This window comes from Marmota marmota, unplaced genomic scaffold, assembly GCF_001458135.2.
Source record: "Marmota marmota marmota unplaced genomic scaffold, marMar, whole genome shotgun sequence".
In the NCBI taxonomy this organism is placed as follows: domain Eukaryota; kingdom Metazoa; phylum Chordata; class Mammalia; order Rodentia; family Sciuridae; genus Marmota; species Marmota marmota.
In genome coordinates this window covers 39323376-39340289 of record NW_026000108.1, presented here as the reverse complement: position 1 = coordinate 39340289, position 16914 = coordinate 39323376, and the positions used below count along the sequence as shown (strand labels likewise).

At 43.7% G+C, this 16914-nt stretch overlaps 1 long non-coding RNA gene across 1 annotated transcript; it reads left to right on the top strand.

Moving 5' to 3' along the window:
* The first annotated feature begins 902 nt into the window (after positions 1-902).
* LOC125610968 lies at positions 903-7584 on the top strand. The gene is made up of 2 exons (XR_007341077.1): positions 903-1391; positions 5053-7584. It is a non-coding gene; the product is annotated as an uncharacterized LOC125610968 (long non-coding RNA).
* The last annotated feature ends 9330 nt before the right edge of the window (positions 7585-16914 follow it).

Sequence of the window (16914 nt, the reverse complement as noted above, 5' to 3'; positions counted from 1 at the left end):
GTGGTCACCATTGAATGGAGGGGAGTGGTTAGTCCTGGGATATAGTTGTGTTCTGTTGCATGAGCTAGCATGAGTGTGATTACAATTTCAGCAAACTGCATTCATGACGGTGTACTTACGTGTAGGTATGTTGTATTTTAATAAGAATCAGTCTCTGCTAGAATATGTAAGCAAAAAGGGGCCACAGAAGGATTACGCATTTGAAAGACTTGAGAAGGATTTGAGAAATGGAATCAGATTTGCATTGGGAAGATTAATAGAGGATGGCCAGAGAGGAGTAACTAAGCTGTTTATGGAAGTAACCCAGGCAAGCAATCACGAAGGCTTGAATTAAAGCAAGAGTGATAGGGATGAAAAGGGCTGAGTACAGTGGATATTTAGAGAGTAAAAAACAGAATTTGGATAGATAAATAATTCCCCCCCCCCCCTTTTTTTAGCTCGAAAAATGAGAATGATAACAGTTCTACATTGTTGGGCCTCTTTTGATGATTTATCGAATTAAGGGAGTTTAGTAGTGATCCTTGTTTACTATATAAGGTATTGATGGAAAGCTTGAAGAGAAATACTTCAATACGACAAAGTTTAGGCGAGTGTGCCTTCCCCCAAGCACAGGTAAAAGCCACCTCCCTGATTAGGACTGGTCAGCATGGATCGCAGGATGGAAGGCCAAGGTTAGGAAGGAGTCAGGACAAGTCTGAATCTGGGCGTGAATTAGGACTGAGGTACCAGGAGGGACTCCACTAGGTCTCCATTCGGGTGGCCAGGAGCACGAACCAAAGGCCTATGTTGACATTTCCTCTCCTCACCAGCTCTGCTAAGGCGTGGACTTACGGGAAGGGCGGGGACTCAGGCCTAGGGGTGGAGTCGCAGTCGGAAAAGTGGCCAATGGAGCGCGAGCTTCCCCGTTCTTAACCAATTACGTGCACCGAGGACCACTTCCACCGGTGATTGGTGGACGCGTCGCGCAGGATTCTCGCGAGCTGCAGGAGTGTGTCAAACTCTCGCGAGGGTGTACGTCTTGTCCCAGTCCTGACCGCTTGGTCTTCCTCCTCCAGGTGTTTCCTTGTCTACGGTGCTTTGGACACCTGTCCTCTGGCTCCAGACCGTGAATCGAGAGCCTCGAGGAGAGGTGGGCGCAGCCAGGGTCAGTGACAAGCCGCCTCTCCTCAAAACCTGGGCCTGAGGCCAAGGTGAGGCGTGGCCCGAGCTCGGGCTTTACCTGGCGTTCACCTGCCTTCTCCGAGGGGTCCCGAGAGACTCTGCTGCCACTTGGCGGAAGGAACCTGTAAGGAACCTGTAGTGTAGAGCCACCCGATTAGGCTGCACCAGGTACTACGCTCACTTCCGCTCTGAAAAGTTGCTGAGAGGAACATTTGAATGAAATTTTATGGGTGAGCTTGTGGTCCTATTGTTAACACTTTTAAACAATTTTTTTTTAGTTGTTGATAAGCCTTTATTTTATTTATATGCGGTGCTGAGAACCGAACCCAGTGCCTCACACATGCCAGGCAAGTGCGCTGCCGCTGAGCCACAGCCACAGCCCTTGTTCGCACTTTTTAGCGCTTGCAGTACAGTATACTACCATGCTGATGGGGATTCACTGCCTAAGTTATTTAATTGATGGCCTCCTGTTCCCATTCTCTTTCTAGCTCTTGCTTTCTCTGCCAATTTAAAAGATGTTCAAGTGAGCTAAAGCCACTTATATTTTGAAGTGTCTTTCCAGTGCAATCAAAGTAGTCCTAATGCAGATTCCTTCAGTAAAGAAACAGTATGTCAATATGTACTGAATTCTTACATTTGGCAAATAACTCAAAATCATTTCTACGAATATAAGATTGTGAAGGTTCCTAAGAAAATAACAAGTGCTAATGAGGCTGGGAAGAAATTGGAACCTTTGTGCATTGCTAGTGGAAAAGTAAAGAAATGTAGCTGCTGTGAAAAAAGTTTCATAGTTCCTCAAAAAATTAAAAGAATTATGTAGTTCAACAATTTCAGTTCCTGGTATATGCCCCAAAGAATTGAAATCAGGGATTCAAACAGATACGTGTACACTAATTACATAGTAACATTCACAATAGCCAGGGGGAAATGATCCAAATGTCTATCAACAATTGAATGGATAAACAAAATGTGGTGTACATACAAGTGGAATATCATTTGGCCATGAAAAAGAGGAAAATTCTGATACATGGTGACCTGGGTAAACCTTAAGAACATACTCAGTAAAATAAGCCATTCAAATATGATTCCACTTATGTGAGATAACTTAGAATAGAAAAATTTATAGAGACAGCAAAATAGTGGTGGCTAGAGTTGGGGGAGGGAGAAATAAGGAGTTATTCTGTAATGATTAAAAATAATTTCTGGTGGGATGATGAAAAACTTCTAGAAATGAATCGTGGTGGTGGTTGCACAAAATTGTGAGTGTACACAGTGCCAAAAAATTGTATCCTTAAGTAGGGTTAAAGGATATATTTTATTTTCTGTGTATTAATACACACCAAAAATAAATAAATGAATAAATAAAACCCTAGTAGATACACTCTAAATCACATCCAATCACTGTAAAACTTTGCTTTTTTTTTTTTTTTTGTAGTTGTAGGTGGACATCATGCCTTTATTTTTTTTATTTTCTTGTGTGGTGCTAAGGATCAAACCCAGTACCTCACACATGCTAGGCAAGCACTCTGCCACTGAACTACAGCCCCAGCCCCAGCCCCTAAAACCTTATTTTTAACTGATTGTGGCATGTGCATTTTACAGCCTCTAAGTGAAATATCTATTCAAAATTTGTAAGATGCTATTTTTTAACATGTGTGTTTTTTCAACCACACTAAGCAGTATTTGCAGGATGAATTTGGGGAACAATACTTATGTTCCTAGGGACATAACCATACATATTATACAGACCAGAGACATCGATGTCCATTTTCTTGTTATATATTTTGAAATAAATTATTTTGATATTTTCCTTTGAGATTCCCTATCTGTCAGTACCAATAGAAAAAAATCCTAATTTCATCTTAGCTCATTCTAAATATACAGCCCAGACAAGGGAGAGTTTATATGTTTTTAAGGTGTATTTTTGTCATCTTAGTTTATTGGGAGGGGGGAGTATGCTGCCTACATATAATGAATGTACTTCCTATTCATTTGATAAGCAAGAAAATGCCAATTTATCCTTTTAAAGGTGGGAAAATAGAAAGCATTCAAGCTGAAATGGCATGGTGCCAAAGCCTTCATCAGCTCAAAAGATTATTTGTATTTTTTTGCTAAAGATTAATTGTGCTCTTCTGAAATTTTATTAATTTTTCATGTGTACCTTGGGAAATTAGAGGAACAGCTATTGCCAGGATAGATTATAATATTTCAGCTGGCCACAATAGTGCTTTTAAAGCTAACTTTGTTAGGAGGTATGTGTGAAGATAACTACCTTCACCATAAAAAAAAAAAAAATGGGTGCTTGTAATTTAAAGCAAAAAAAAATCATATTAAATAATGTAAAGTTAAATATATCTGCAAATGAGACACTTAAAATGTTAAATGCAGTCAGCAGTGACAAAAAGATGTCAAGAGCAAGTATTTTTGACTAGCACAAAAGATATAAAGAAGGTAGGCATAAGCCAGGCATAGTCCCAGCAGCTCAGGAATCTAAGGAGGAAGATCTCAAGTTCGAAGCCAGCCTGGGAGGACCTTGTCTCAAAATAAAAAATAAGAATAGCTGGAATATAACTTAGTGGTATAGAACCCCTGGGTTGAATCCCCAGTTACATACACACACACACACACACACACACACACACACACACAAACTGCAAGGATAATATCCATGATAACCCATGAAGTGGTCACCCAGCCACCCACAAAAACCGTAAAAACACTGAGGGTCAAAAATTTGGCTGGGGTCATAAATTTTATTAGCTCAAATAGCCAACTAAATGATAAAAATGGCCAAAAAGTTAAACAAATAATTAAATTCATTCTGAAAGAAAACGTGTACATGAAGAAACTTTCTGGGAATATTATTTCTCATGCTGTTGTGGTTGATGATCTTGGGAGGCTTAACCAAAACAGCTACACAGGGATCTGCCACTTGGGTATATATTCAGGACACAGTCCAACTGTTGGTCTTGGAGTAGCAAGCTAGTGTCTTCAGATGTTTTTCACTAGCTTTATAGATATGTGATTTAAACAACACAAAGCCGGTAGAACTGGTGTAACAGGGTGGAACATGGGACTAGATGCTTATTTATTTATTATGGTTCTAGGGATGTAACCCAGGGCTTTGCACATACCAGGTAAGCACTTTATGACTGGGTTCAATCCGTAGCACCAGCCCTCTTTCAGACAGAGTGTTGCTATTAAATTGTGCAGGTTGGTTTTGAATTTGAGACCCTCCTGTCTTAGCCTTCTGTGTAGCTGACATTACAGAGGTGTGCCAATACACCTCAGCTGGCCTAGATATCTATTAGGAAGTCCCTAGCAAACTACCTCATGCATTGCTACTTTTTTTTCAAGGTAAGCTCATGTGAATGATCCTAGGCTACCTGCAATCTGGGCACTTAAACTATATGGAAACATCTCAGAAGTAAGAGTAGCCATGTTTAAGCAGAAATATTCAGGTTTGTAATGAAACTTCTTTTTGAAGTCAAGGTAGTAGAAACAGGAATTTGATTCCATCAGTGAATATATTGAGGGCTGGGGCTGTAGCTTAATGGCAAAACACTTGTCTGGCACATGTGAGGCACTGAGTTTGATCCTTAGCACCACATAAAAACAAACAAATAAAATAAAGGCATGCTATCCATCTACAACTACAAAAATAATAATTTTTTTTTAAAAAAGAATTTATTAAGAAAAAAGTGAACAGTTTAAGTAAAAATATGCTCTTCATTTGTACTTATCCCACCCCTGAAAAAAATCAGGACCTTATTTTAGTCACTTTTCAAAACTTTCTAATCTCTATATAATCTGAAATGTCTTTTTAAATTTTTTGTTTAAAATGGTACTGGGGATGGAAGTCAGTGGTGCTTTTTTTTGTTTGTTTTACAGGATCTCACCAAGTTGCTGAGGCCACCCTGGTAATTATGATCTTTCCTGAGCCTGCAGAGCTGCTGGGAATAAAGGCATGCACCACTGTGCCCAGCTCTAAATTTGGTTTAAATAGGTTTTAATATATAAACTGTTCACATATGAAATTTGGTATGAAAGGTAGGCAAATAGAGGTCAATGTTGAATCCTACCTTCTTTATTTATGAGAATGAAATTTCACAGGTTGAGTTTTTATAAGGCATTACTGCAGTTCATATATACACACACTTCATCCACAAAAACAGACTAAGTTTTGACCTTCACATTTTCTTTATTATTGAGTGTACCTGGTCATACCCTAAGCTTCAGCTCTAAATGCATTTATTAAAGGGCAGCTTTACTAAATAAGTGAAAAATGGTTTCAGATAGATAGAATTCTGATAAGCCAAGAAAAAAATGCAAAAAAAATTTCAGGGGGCTGGGGTAGCTTAGTGGTAGATTGCTTGCACTTGTCTGGCACATGTGAGTCACTGGGTTCAGTCCTTAGCACCACATAAAAACAAACGTATCCACCTATAATAAATTTTTTTTTAATTAAAAAAAATTTTCAATATGTTTGCCCTTAACTTTTAAGGAGCTAGTTGAATCTCATGAGCTCTTCCTTCCCATAAGAATAAATTTTTGAGTTCAACAATTATGAATTTCTTTCAGAAATTTATATTCTTTGCCCTAATTTCCTTTTTGGTCTCTGCTATGCTGGTGTTTAAGGGTTATCTCCTGTCATTATTAGTATTCTTGCAACCTATAATATAAAGGACTTAAGTCAGCCCTCTGGTATCTGACCAGTTTAGTTTTATTAGTTAAAATGCAAAACTTCCATAGCAATCATGATTTATGGAAAAAAATTTAATTGTCTGTGTCACCTCTGGGATACTGCTGACCAAAGCTATATGGCCCACAAGGAAAAAATTATAATTACAATGTTTTTCCTATTATCTTGTTTCTATTACTAAAATCTTTTAACTTAGTATTTTATACTGTTTAAATGAAATTTGTTAAAAGCATACATAAAATGACATTCTAAAAAACTAAAAACTTTTTTAATGTAGTTGCTTATTCTGCATTTTACCCACATGCTTATGTCATTATTAGTCTCAATTTTAAATTCACCACCCCATATGGCTTTTCAAAAATTGACCCATGAATAGATAAGCTCTACTTCTACCCTTCCATTGATACTAATACAAATAGTCTGGGAGGTATTCTGGTGTGGTAGTTTTAATCCCATCAAAAACATTTGCAATCTTAAGCTTTCATTTTGTTAGTTACCTGTGGTTGGTATAACAAATTGCCACAAACTTGATGGGTTGAAACAAATTTATTCACTCCTTTCTGAAGATTAAAAGTCTGAAAGCCAAGTACATGCTGCCTCAGGAGGGTCCAGTGGAGAATGTTCCTTGCATCTTCTAGCTTCCGGTGGCTCCCTCACTCCAAGACCAGTATCTTCAAACATGTGTTTTGTCTTCATGACTGCCCTCTATATGTAAGGAATCTCCCTTATGAGGGCACCCCCCATCCTGTTGATCCTGGAGTATTCAGAGGTAAAATGAATAGATTGAGACCTAGAACCTAATCAGTCCATCCTACTTTGAATGGGCTGACTGGGTGTTATCTATAGGTAGGTATGGCATGGTTGGAGGAGGTGGGTCACTGGGGACATGCCCCAGAAGGGAACATCTTCCCTTCAGCCCCTTCCCTTCCTGCTTCCTGATCACCATGATATTCTGCCTCACCTTGGGCCCATAGTGATGAAACTGATTGATCATGAATGAAATCGTAAGTCTAAAGTAACTTCTTTCTTTTTTAAGCTGTTCTTGTTGAGTAGTGTATTTTGGCTACAGTGATGAAAGCCAACACAGGCTTTGTGATTGCATTTAGGGTCCACTAGGATTATCCAGGATAATCTCCACATCCCCAAACCCTTAATCTAATCCTATCTGCAAACCAGCTAACATTTTCAGGTTCCAGAGAAACCTGTTAATTCAGCCTACCACACTATCTAGTTCTGATATTTTCTGAGAAATAAGATGGCTATACTACATAATCTCTACAAGAAGTGTACTCCATCTTTTGCTGTCTGTAGCCAGTTACAGAGCACTTGAAATGTAGGCAATAAGTTATATGGTCACAACCACTGTTTTGTCTACTTTGTAAATAAAGACCAAAGTTATTCTAGTATTATATAAATACTAAATACCGATATTGTGACTTTGTTCTCTTTAATTACCATATATTATAAAAATGAGTACCACTAATATAATAAAATTTACTGAGCATTTACTGCTGACAATGCAGTTATATATATTATGTATGACTAGTTTTTAGAAATGAAGATTAAGAAGTAACTTACAAGATCACATATAGGGATTTGAACCTAGGCTCTTAACATTGCTGCTCCTATGAGCAGGTGACTCACCTGAATGCCATATATAATTCAATTAAGTGAATTCATAATGATGCTGCTCCTTGTACTTGTCAAGTTGGGCATAGGAGCCAAGTTAAATATTTGAGAATGTAGAGTATGCCAGGCACTTAACTAGACCCTACAAATATGGTAGGAATTTAGATAAACCTCACCTCTAATAGTCCAGGGCCTGTAAAGTAAGGGGCAATGAGTCAAGTATAGATCTAACTATACCATGAACAGTTCCAAATGTGGTAAGGCTATTATAGGCTGCTACAGAAATTCAGATCAAGTGCACTTATGTGGGGGAAGGAATGTTTGGTCAGAGAAAGGTGAAAACATGACCTTCCTCAGAGCCTTTATACTTTTCCCTCCATTTGAGGTGGTCTTCCCCCAAATATATATATATATATATATATATATATATATATATCTCCTAATGGTATTTCCCTCATCCCTCCTCCTTCAGGTCTCCCACATAGAGCCCTTCATTCGCCAGCCCAATCTGAAATAAAAAACTCCTTCCACAGAAATACTTACCATTTAAGGCCCTTACCTCCATCCTTAACCATGAAAAACACGTCTGTTATTCATTTCTATAATTTTGTCACTTAAATAATGTTACATAAGTGAAATCATACCATACGTGGTGTTTTGAGATTGGATATCTTTATGTAGCACAAGTCTTTGGAGATATATCCATGTTGCTGCTTGTTAATAGTCTTTTCCTTTTCATTGCTACATAGTACTCTATGTTGTGGATGTACCTGTTTATTTAACCATTCACCCACTGAAGGACATCTGGATTTCTTCCAATGTTTGTTACAAATAAAGCTGATATTTGCGGGGTAGGGGGCACAGCCGCGGGGAAGACTTCCACTTAGGCATGCACCCGTACTTATTGCCCTTCCTAGCAATTTTGACCTGCCTATACATGTCGAATAAATTTCTTAAGACTTTTTATAAGACCAGACTTTTAGAGTATAATATGGAACATAAATCTTAGTAAAGCCAGAGAAATGTTAGAAGTAGTAAGAATGACTCCAAAGTAAATATTAAATACCTTTATTTTAAAGTTTCTGGAAAATAGCTCATTTGTATTCAGGCTCATTAAAAAAAAAAAAAAAAGTCAACTGCTAGACAAGTAAATTGGTTACAAGGAGTGAATGTGTTCTGGGCTGCATGCACCTTTGCAGACCATCACATTTCCTCCCAAAAAACTTTCTCCATAGCCATCTAATGTTTATATATTCTAGTGATCTAGTACCACTGTGTCCTTTAAATCTCCCGACTTTTTTTTTTTTTTTTGAGTACTGGAGATTGAACTCGGGGGCACTCAACCAATGAGCCACATCCCCAGCCAGTTTTTGTATTTTATTTAGAGACAGGTTCTCACTGAGTTGCTTATGCCTCGCTTTTGCTGAGGTTGGCTTTGAACTCACCATCCTCCTGCCTCAGCCTTTTGGTGGACATAATATCTTTATTTTTATGTGGTGCTGAGGATTGAACCCTCCCTCATGCATGCTAGGCACTCTACCACTGAGCCACAGTCACAGCCCCTAAATCCCTCTTTTATACCTCATCATGGTACGAACATTAGAAACACATAACATGCTGACATGTGCTCTCTTTGTGGGAAACTAGGTTTAATGCAATTAAATACTATTAAAAAGCGTATATTTTTAACCGCTCTTTTGTGGCCCTTTCCACCACAAAACTGACACAATCTCTTTAAATGTTATTTTTTTACTGTTAACTAGAATACCAAATTTCAAGGGATCTCATTAGTTACAAAGCAGTTACAAATGTGAGGTTCTTCATTCAGAGCCACTCTTGTGACAAGTGCCCACCTAACCCATTTTTTCATCTGTAAAATGGGAGAATAGTACCTACACCTCAGTTGAGAAAATTAAGTGAAAGGGGTACATGAAGCACCTGCTGCATTGTCCTGCTACCACAGGCACAGTCTTACTGTTCTAACTCCGGGGGCAGGGCAGAGACAGTTCTACATGTAAGAATATTTCATGTCATTAGAGGCACTTCCCTATCCTAACTGTAGAATAATTGATGTTGTCAGTTATTGAAATAACAACATCAGAGCATCCCAGCGTCTATGGCTTGTACTTCTGTTTTTGACCTCTAAAAAGAATGGAAACTTTTTAAATGATCTTTTAATCAAACAACTTTTAGTATTTTTTTCCTCAGTAAATTTCTAGGACAAGCATTATGTACATGTGTTTTACTCTTTTGGATTTTTTTTTCCCCACCTTCAAAGAAAACCAAAGTAATTACCCTGAACAAGAATATCAGTGGTCAGTCTTCTTCAAACACAGGAACCACATCTGGAGGCTAACCACTAGACATATATAATAAGCTCCTAAAATGGCTCACCAAAATGGTTTTTTGGGCTATCAGGCCCCTTCCTGCATGGCAGGAGTTCAATCTCTTCCCTTGATGCATTTACTCTTCCCTTTTGTGATTGTGTGAAAGTGGTCTTCTTTATGCTTTGAATGTAGCCCTTGATGCTCTGCCATTGCAACTTATTTTTAAAATGGACAGGTTTCTCTTCCTTTCTCCCTACTCCTCCCTAATCTCAGAGGAAACAGGATTACATTTCTTCCCCATTTTAGGCAGTTATCTGTCCTCGAGTACACACCCACCATAGGAAGAAATAATCTAAACTTAAGGGATGGTACCAGAGATCTCAGAAATGATTATCTCCTTACTTGTCTCCCAAATTAACAAGTGAATTTCAACTCCAGAAAACACAAGGAATGTAGCCTTTGAATCACCTCTTTAAAAGCCCCATGATGCCTGGCAGAATCACAGCCTCTGGGACAAGAGTGTTTTTCTCCTTTGCTAGCAAAGCAATAAAACTTCTTTTCCTTTTTCTCAAAACTGTTTTCGTGTTATTGGATTGGCATCCTGGACAAGAACTGAGATTTCAGCAACAAAAGTCCAAGGATTTTATTCTTAAAACTTTGGCAAAGTGGGGAATCTAGTTGAAAGGACACTCCCAAAGTCCACAGACCACACCATTCACACCAAATCTCACACGAGATTTATTGTCAGTCTCAGAGCAAACCAGCAAGACTGTCCCTCCACGGAGAGCAGCAGTGTCAGCACTCAGAGGGCTTTATAGGCTGCAAGAGGAATTTCACATGCACGCTTAGGGGTTGCAACATGGGCTGGGGTGGGGCTGACCTTTTAGCAGTTACATGTTTTACAAGAAGCTGATCGACATTGCCTCAGAATTAAAATTTAGGAGTTCCTAGATAAAATGGCTCCTGAGCTAAAATGGCAGATCTGATGCCAACATTCCTCCCTTTTTATTTTTACAGATACCAGGAGTGGAGATAAAGGTCTTTCTTCTGCAGCTTTTTCCTGCTGATTAGAGGCGAAGAGTCTTATTCCTGTAACAGGGGTCAGGGAAGGTTTTAGGTGGGGGCAGAGTCTCTGGAGTCTGAGGATTTGACAAAGAGTTCTAGATCTCGTCTTGGGTGTCAGGGGTGGGTAGTCTTGGAGGAGAAGTAGTTGACTGACTGGTTGGTGAATTTGTGTATCTAATCTTGCATCTGAACTTCTGTAGGCAATTTAACAGGCATGGTCCTATTAGGAGAAACATATAGAGGACTAATAGGGGTCCTGCAGGGCGGGGAAGCCAAGGCCACACTAGATTGAGCATTCCCCAGGGGAACTATTGGCCTAGTTGTTCTCTCCTCTTTTCTACCTGCTCTTCTTGTCCTTCACTACCCCTGACTGGTTGACTAAAAACATTCCTCTTGTAGGTATAGGCAGAGGCCTCTTTGTTCTGCTGTTAGTATGTCCAGTCCACAGCAGTTTTATAGGACCACAGCAGCAAAGGAGTCCAGTTGATTCTGAAGGGTTAGTATAGACGTGGCTTCCTGTTGGATATCCCCTATCTGCTGATCTGCAGAGCTGATGATAATAAGTAATGGATGAGGTTATTCCTGTGGCTAGGCCTGCTGTAGCCCCCAGGGTGGCTAGTATGGGAACAAATTGAATTGCCCATTTGTGTCAAGGGCTCATATGAGTCATGAGAGAGGGACTTCCTCATGCCCTGAGATGACCTCTGTAGGTGGAAATAAGAGGACTAAAGCACATATACCCTTCCATCTGGAGGGTAGGCAATGATATATACTTGTCCTGCACAAGGAGGAAGCCTTGGAGACTGGTGAGTGGGAGTTTTGAGACACTGTGTATGGGATGATCTGTCTACACTGACTATCCTGCAAGTCCCCACCTGATGTAATCCTTGATGAGTTAAAACACATTGGAGCACAAGCTTAGATGAAATGTCGGCGGAGTCTGGGGAGATCTCATTGAATACCAATGAGTTGTTTAGGTCTAAAGGAGTTGCTATTATATGGGAGAAGCCAGCCTTTAGGCACATCCAACATCCTTGAGCCAAAGAAGGATTAGCAAGATTTAGCAGATAGTGAGTAGTATTAATTATCTAAATTAAGACAGGGTCCTTAGGTATGGTTCCCCATCTGATTGGGTCGCCTTGTGGGAAAGAAAATATTATGGAGGTAGTACTTGGGGCAGCTCAGTAAAAATGTGTTCTTTGCGGGCCTGATCCTGCACCCCACCCCCATCCGACATTCCCATGTGGGTCTGGAAAGTCCAGCAGTAAGTCTTGAGAGTGGCTTGATCTGGCCAGGGACATTGATTTAGTCTAGCTTTGAAATTTGATTGACCTGTCCAATACCTAGTCTGACCCGTTTGCAGAGGGTTGCTCGACCATAGCATTCTTTGGGGACATGGGTATAGGCCACAAAGTAACCCTGGGAAATGCAGGCCTTAGGACACTCCCGGACATTAGCTAGATTTGGTTTAGGAGAGGTTGGGTTTGGCAAGAGGGTAAGTATGAAGGTTAGTGCCATGGAGGTAAAAAGGGAATAGACATTCAGGTTACTCATTCTTTGTAGCAGCCTCCTCTGGCAGAGAAGAGTCTTCTTTCAGGAATCAATGGGAGTTCCATAGAGTTGAAAGTCGAAGTTTTGGAGATGCACAAAGACAGAGATCCTGTAACGAGATGATGTGAACAGTTTGAGATGGGAATTATGAATCCAGTGTGGAATGCCCTTGAGTTTGGCAGCAGAGGGGGTAGTTAAGATTACCCTAAATGGTTTCTTTCATTTTGAGATTAGTAAAGGAGGGGGTTGGGGAGAGACTGTCTCCCAGAGTCAGAGGAGAGCATGAGGCCTTAGGAAAGGCAACACTGGCCTATAGTTTATTTCTGAGGTAGTGTAAGAGAGGGGTCATTAGATGAGGCGGGAGTGTGGGAGGTTGGTAAGCTAGATAGAGTTGGAGGGAATGGCTCGACCATACATCAGCTCAAAGGGGAAAATGTTTAGGGGCTTTCTTGGTAGGGCCCTAACCCTAAGTAGAGCTAGAGGAAGGAGTTTAAGACAGTCTAACTTTAACTCTAAAGATAGTCAAGGTTGATTTTAGGGCTCAATTGGTTCATAACACCTTTCCAGATGACTGAGGATGGTAGGGAATGTGAAAGTGCCAGGGGATGTTTGGGGCCTTTGAAATGATTTGGGAGATTTGAGTTGTAAACTCCGGCCATTATTAGTCTGTAGTGAGCAGAGCAACCCAAAGCAGGGAAGGATTCCTTTTATTAAGGTGTCAGCCACCATTTGAGCCCTTTTATTAGTTGTAGGGAAGGCCTCTGTCCAGCTGGTGAAGGTATCTACCAGGACCAGGAGATATTTACTGTGGACATATGGGTGAAGTCCATCTGCCAATCAGATGCAGGCAAATGGCACCAGGCTTGACGGACTGGGAAGGCAGTTGAGTGAAGATTTGAGTTGTGATTGGAACTTTGGCAGATATTGTAAGAAGCAGAAAGGGTCTTCAGAAATTGAGTCCAGGGGAAGAGAGGTAATATAAGACTTTATGTATTATTGCAGGGCAGAGGTATTAGGATGAAAGAGGTTATGTAGATAAGTTAGTATGTCTTGAGTGGCTGGGGTTTGGGTCTGAGGTGAAGAAGAGTGTCGGGGCCTCTTTTGGGGGATCCAAGGCTGCCTATCTTGCTGCCTCATCAGCTTTGTTATTTCCCTTGGAAATGGTAGAAGTTTCGGTTTGATGGGATCTGCAAGGAGTTATTCCTGTTGCAGTGGGGAGGTGGGACGCCCTAAGCAGGGGCACAATGTAGGAAGCATTAACCACTGAGGTACCCTTGATGATGAGGAGTCCCCTCTCCTCCCAATGGCTGAGCATGACAAGAGGATGTGGAAAGCATATTTGGAGTCTATGTAAATGTTAAGGGTGTAAACCTGAGCTAGGGTAAAGGCCCTTATGAGAGGAATAAGTTCCATCTGTTGGTTGGAGTTGTTGGGAGGTAGAGGCTTGACCTCAGTGATTTATTTAAGGGATACTATGGCTATCTGCAGATAAAGAAAAGAGCTCCCATCAGTAAACCATGTGTAGGCAGCCTGTGGCAGGGGCTCCTCTTGAATGTGGGTAGGGTAAGGTAGAAGGTCTTCTAGGGTCTCTCTACAGGAGTGGAGGAGGATGGGAGTGTTTAAGGGAGAAGACTAGCCAGATTAGTCGATGGACAGGGTTGAAAAGTCAGTATAAAATCCTCCATATGAGCAACTTGAAGGGAAAGAATCCTGGAAAGAAGAAGGATCCAAAGGCCTTTGTAGGTGAGGGGTTCAGAAGTGATGTGGAAAGAGGACTGTGGTAAGAGATCCAAAGGTTAGCTTCTTTGATTCCTGTACTAGGAGGGCTGCCAAAGCTAAAGTTCTCAAGCAGGGGGGTGCCCAACCTTGGATGGTTCCAAGACTCCCAGAGCATATCCATCCTTTTCAAGGATATACAAAGAGAATGGGCAAGTAAGAGCAGGAAGACAGAGGGCAGGGGCTCGCAGGAGGGCTTGTTGAAGCCTGTGGAAATTTGGTGTGATAGGATTCAGACGGGGTTCGGAGAGGGGGCCACGTGCAGCCTCATAGAGAGGGCGAACCAAAAGGGAATAGTTGGGAACTAAAATGGGATTGATGCCAATACTAGTCTTATCTCAAAACTCCCATTTCATCTGTATTTGAAAACATTATCTTGTATTCCCAGGAGTCTGAAAAGCATGCCTGAAGATTAGTTTAAATTGGAATTGAAAGACCCTCCAAGAGTGCCTTCCGTCTGAAGAGACCCGTACCCAAAGGACCAGCGAGACCACTAAGTTCGGATGCAAACAGCAAGAGGTTTATTCGAGTGCACAGGTACCCGGGGCGACAAGCTCTATGAGACTCGCGCGCCTCTGGCTTATCCTGAGGGGTTTATATAGAGCTTACAAGCAGAAGCGTGGATACAGAAGCGAGATGCATAGTTACAGGATCCCTATTGGAGGATTTAAATGAGGTGGGGGTTATAGTTCCTTCTGTTCTCGGAAATCAGATAAGGTTGTTGACTTGACCAGTTTCTGTTCCNGGAAAGGAGGGCGGAAAGGAGGGCGGAAAGGAGGGCGGAAAGGAGGGCGGAAAGGAGGGCGGAAAGGAGGGCGGAAAGGAGGGCGGAAAGGAGGGCGGAAAGGAGGGCGGAAAGGAGGGCGGAAAGGAGGGCGGAAAGGAGGGCGGAAAGGAGGGCGGAAAGGAGGGCGGAAAGGAGGGCGGAAAGGAGGGCGGAAAGGAGGGCGGAAAGGAGGGCGGAAAGGAGGGCGGAAAGGAGGGCGGAAAGGAGGGCGGAAAGGAGGGCGGAAAGGAGGGCGGAAAGGAGGGCGGAAAGGAGGGCGGAAAGGAGGGCGGAAAGGAGGGCGGAAAGGAGGGCGGAAAGGAGGGCGGAAAGGAGGGCGGAAAGGAGGGCGGAAAGGAGGGCGGAAAGGAGGGCGGAAAGGAGGGCGGAAAGGAGGGCGGAAAGGAGGGCGGAAAGGAGGGCGGAAAGGAGGGCGGAAAGGAGGGCGGAAAGGAGGGCGGAAAGGAGGGCGGAAAGGAGGGCGGAAAGGAGGGCGGAAAGGAGGGCGGAAAGGAGGGCGGAAAGGAGGGCGGAAAGGAGGGCGGAAAGGAGGGCGGAAAGGAGGGCGGAAAGGAGGGCGGAAAGGAGGGCGGAAAGGAGGGCGGAAAGGAGGGCGGAAAGGAGGGCGGAAAGGAGGGCGGAAAGGAGGGCGGAAAGGAGGGCGGAAAGGAGGGCGGAAAGGAGGGCGGAAAGGAGGGCGGAAAGGAGGGCGGAAAGGAGGGCGGAAAGGAGGGCGGAAAGGAGGGCGGAAAGGAGGGCGGAAAGGAGGGCGGAAAGGAGGGCGGAAAGGAGGGCGGAAAGGAGGGCGGAAAGGAGGGCGGAAAGGAGGGCGGAAAGGAGGGCGGAAAGGAGGGCGGAAAGGAGGGCGGAAAGGAGGGCGGAAAGGAGGGCGGAAAGGAGGGCGGAAAGGAGGGCGGAAAGGAGGGCGGAAAGGAGGGCGGAAAGGAGGGCGGAAAGGAGGGCGGAAAGGAGGGCGGAAAGGAGGGCGGAAAGGAGGGCGGAAAGGAGGGCGGAAAGGAGGGCGGAAAGGAGGGCGGAAAGGAGGGCGGAAAGGAGGGCGGAAAGGAGGGCGGAAAGGAGGGCGGAAAGGAGGGCGGAAAGGAGGGCGGAAAGGAGGGCGGAAAGGAGGGCGGAAAGGAGGGCGGAAAGGAGGGCGGAAAGGAGGGCGGAAAGGAGGGCGGAAAGGAGGGCGGAAAGGAGGGCGGAAAGGAGGGCGGAAAGGAGGGCGGAAAGGAGGGCGGAAAGGAGGGCGGAAAGGAGGGCGGAAAGGAGGGCGGAAAGGAGGGCGGAAAGGAGGGCGGAAAGGAGGGCGGAAAGGAGGGCGGAAAGGAGGGCGGAAAGGAGGGCGGAAAGGAGGGCGGAAAGGAGGGCGGAAAGGAGGGCGGAAAGGAGGGCGGAAAGGAGGGCGGAAAGGAGGGCGGAAAGGAGGGCGGAAAGGAGGGCGGAAAGGAGGGCGGAAAGGAGGGCGGAAAGGAGGGCGGAAAGGAGGGCGGAAAGGAGGGCGGAAAGGAGGGCGGAAAGGAGGGCGGAAAGGAGGGCGGAAAGGAGGGCGGAAAGGAGGGCGGAAAGGAGGGCGGAAAGGAGGGCGGAAAGGAGGGCGGAAAGGAGGGCGGAAAGGAGGGCGGAAAGGAGGGCGGAAAGGAGGGCGGAAAGGAGGGCGGAAAGGAGGGCGGAAAGGAGGGCGGAAAGGAGGGCGGAAAGGAGGGCGGAAAGGAGGGCGGAAAGGAGGGCGGAAAGGAGGGCGGAAAGGAGGGCGGAAAGGAGGGCGGAAAGGAGGGCGGAAAGGAGGGCGGAAAGGAGGGCGGAAAGGAGGGCGGAAAGGAGGGCGGAAAGGAGGGCGGAAAGGAGGGCGGAAAGGAGGGCGGAAAGGAGGGCGGAAAGGAGGGCGGAAAGGAGGGCGGAAAGGAGGGCGGAAAGGAGGGCGGAAAGGAGGGCGG